Consider the following 4,018-nt stretch of genomic DNA (forward strand, 5'->3'; position numbering starts at 1 on the left):
CCATAACCCGCGCGTAACATGTTCGTCGTGCTGCTACAGGGCCGGCCCATAGGCCGGGCTAAAGGGGCGAACGCCCTGGGCCCCAAGAGGGAAGGGCCCTAAATAAAAATTCAAATTATAGTAGTACCACCATACAAGTGTACAATACATCCGAAATAATAATACATAAAAGAGATCATCCATCAATTTGTATGAGTGCAAGTTCACACCAAATACTAATAGTTTGTACCACCTGGGGTAAACCAATCCGACTAGAATTTCAGTTTGGATACGTTGCTAGTCTCTCTTTAAGATGGGCGTCTCACTACATTATGAAATTTATGATAACTAGATATCCGTTTTTAAATTGATGCATAATTTTTCAGTTGAGAATCTGGTACGCACCAAATCAGACCAAGTGAATCTGAACGCGCATGTCAGATAATCGAATAATATGTAGAAGTGCAATCAACGACATTCTACGTTTTTCATTGATTATAGTAATGATAATAATTTGCATTCAAATACCAAATCTAACTTGCAAGTCACATTTGTCATGTCCTATAAGTTTCTATGAATATCCTTACCTAATATACACTAGAAATTACTGTGTATAAGATATTTGTTAGTGTGTATGATTCGAAATCTCTTCCATGATATTGAATAATATTAAAAGATATATGAGCACATGCATAGGCATGCAAATACATGTGAATAGATCATATACTTTATACAATAATCACAAATCAGTGCAAACGATATTTTTTAACAAAAATAGAAGTTTTATTGCATCATACAATTTATAATTTCGGGAAAGAAAACTTCCAATGATATACATTACAACTGTATAATTGTTGTGTGCCTAACTATGATAGTTAGATAGTAAAAAATTATACCTATTAAAATTTTAATATGGTACAATTAAATTAAGATAAGTATAAAAATTTAGTATGAATAAGTTATTATTTGTGAAAACCGACACTTCTCCAAATTAACCCCATGCAAGGGAGCTGAACCATTTATTGGTACGAGGGCTAGAGAACATAGCAGTCCCAGCTTTGATGATGTTTATGGTTTGTCTTGTGAAACCATTTGTCAGCTACAGTTTTCAAATCTAGGCACAAAAGTCTGTAGGAGTGATCCGACTACTCATTACAGAAATCTCATATTAGAACAACCATCCAAAATTTCATAACCAAATTATATTGAAAATCAGGGAGGCATCCTCCAAATGTATTATACAAATTGCATATGTAATCAGGGCAGTAGTTCTAACACAATTCTCAGGAGGAAACTTAAATGTATATGTCATTTATAATAAACCAAGCATTTGCAAATGCAAGGGAGAGAATCAAATTAACAACAACTAGTTCTTTAATGGCTAGGGTGAGGATTATCATGGTACACACACCAGATATATACGGTGAGAAAAATTCAGCAGGCATGGAGGGGAAAAATTAGGTGGAGATGCTACATCCTCTTCATAGGAGGCAATTCATTGGCAGCACCGGAGGTAGGGATGGAGGGACCGGAGGGGTTGGACTGCGATGTGGCAAGGATGGAGGGACCGGAGGGGTTGGACTGCGCTGTGGCAAGGACGAGGAGATGCGACGATTGGACGGAGTGAAGAAGACGAGTGGAAAGGGGGAGGACGGCGTGCGGCAGCGGACGGTGAGGGGTAGGTGTGGCCATGGCGGCTGGAGGAAGGCGAGCGGCAGTGGGAGCCATGGCCATGGCGATGCGGTCCCCGACCTCGGACGGGACGGGGTGGCGCGGAGAGGGGCGGGAGGGTGCGGGAGCGAGATGTACCTACCCAGCGCGTCGGAGGCGACCGCCGCTGGCGGCGGCGCGTCGAGGGGCTGCGTCCCGCTTCCTCTCGTTCCCTAGCAGACGCTCACTGCGTCGAACGGTCGCGGTTTCGCACAGGGAATTGGACCAATCGATCCGCTAAGGCCGGCCCGTTTAATCGTTTCAGCGATCCTGGTTTTGGAACCTTCTAGAGGTTTCTGCCTGGGTTTTTTTACGGTTTTGGGAACCTTCTAGAAAGTTCCTGAACTGGTTTCTCTTTTTTTCTTTTTCTTTTTTTTTGTTTATTTTTTCTTTCCTTTTTGTATTCCTTTTCCCTGTTTATTTTGTTCAAATTCTCAAATATTTGTTCAGAATTACAAAAAAAGTTCTCGTTTTCAAAATTTGTTCACAATTTACAAACAAATGGTCATGTTTAAAAAATATTCAGGAACTTCACAAAATATTCTCGTTTTCAAATTTTTGTTCACAACTTCAAAAGATGTTACTTTTTCCAAAAGTTCAGAAATTTCAAAAAAATGTTCTCTTTTCAAAATATGTTCACAATTAAGAAAATATTTGTGTTTCAAACTATGTTCTCTTTTTCAAAAAAAAATCACATTTTTTTTGGAAAATGTTCATGCTTTCAAAATCTTTGCAGTTTCAACATTTTATTCAAAATTTCAGAAAATGTTCATATATTTCAGATTTTGTTCGTATTTAAACAAAAACCTTAGAAATATGATTTTTTTTCGCATTTAAAAATGTTCATGTTTTGAATAGGTGTTCTGAATTTTAAAAAGGTTATGTTTCCAATTTTTAGTCCAGAATTTAAAACTTTTCGTGATCTCCAAAAATATTCAGGAATTTCAAAAAAAATGTTTCCATTTTTCATAATACGTTCATTTTTTCAGAAATTGTTCAATTTTTTAAGAAATGTTTGCATTTTAGAAAACTGTTTTTGAGAAGAAAAAGAAATTACAAGAATGGCTCACTTTTTGAAAAAAAATTGGAAGGTCAAAAATAATAACAATTTGAGGCAATTCAAAACTGTTCGCAATTACAATAAATATCTCTAATTTTTTCCCCAAATCTCAACCCCTGCTATGTGTTATTATAGTGTTTTGCGCCTACCATGACCAGCAACTGATATTTCGTGGATTGGCTAACATGCCTTGGATAGGATCCGTGAGCTCTCAGGATCGAGCCCTTCTTGTTGTGTTTTTCTTTTCTTTTTGACCCCGATAACTGTCACACATGTGATGTATTCGATATGCGTCCACACACCGTGTGTAGTGTGAGTAGGAGGCAGCCCATACGGGTTCTGTGTGAGCGGATATTAGAATTGCCAACACGTGTGGCGCGGCTGCTTCGTGCCACACGCCAACAAGTACTACTCATCTTCATCCCGCGCGTGTGGCACGAAGCAAAAGTGCCCACACGTCCTGGCGCAACTACGTTAGGTACACAGCGGGATGACGATTTAGTTGCCATCCTAGTTGGCAGATGTAGCTATTCGGGATGGCAAGTGTAGTTGTAAAAGCATGGCAACTCTATCTGTTTTGGTTAACTATAGTTGTCATGTCTAATTTATAATAGTTTCCGCGTGTAATCAAACCGTAGTTGCCGTGTGTGATTAACTACTTGCTACATATGGTCAAACAGTAATTGCCATGTGTGTTTACCTAGTTGCCACGTGTGGTCCAATCATAGTTGCCGTGTGTGATTAACTACTTACCACATATGGTCAAACAGTAGTTGCCATGTGTTTTTCTTGAGCATCAGTACAGACACAAGCGCTCATATACACGCGCATACACTCATCCCTATGAACGCACACACGCACACCCTACCCCTATGAGCACCTCCGAGAGACTGAGCCGACATATCATCTTGAGATTTACGAAGTCATTGTAGGCGCCTCGTCGTCGACGGGAACGTCTCCTCCCACTGAAAGCGCATCGCCGGAAATCCTGAAATAAATCCAGGAATAATGCGAGCACCAGGATTTGAACCCTGGTGGATTGGGGATACCACTGTCCACCTAACCAACTCAACCACATGTTGATTCGCGTTGCCATGTGTTTTTACTTAGTTGCCATGTGTGGTGTAACCATAGTTGCCATGTGCGTTTATCTGGTTGTCACATACTCGCAACTGCAGTTGCCGTCTAGCAAAAAATCACAATTGCCATGTGTGTTTACCCAGTTGCCACGTTCATCTAACTGCAGTTGCCATCCACAACGTAGGAGTG

The sequence above is a fragment of the Triticum aestivum genome, chromosome 2B, assembly GCF_018294505.1.
Source record: "Triticum aestivum cultivar Chinese Spring chromosome 2B, IWGSC CS RefSeq v2.1, whole genome shotgun sequence".
NCBI classification, from domain to species: domain Eukaryota; kingdom Viridiplantae; phylum Streptophyta; class Magnoliopsida; order Poales; family Poaceae; genus Triticum; species Triticum aestivum.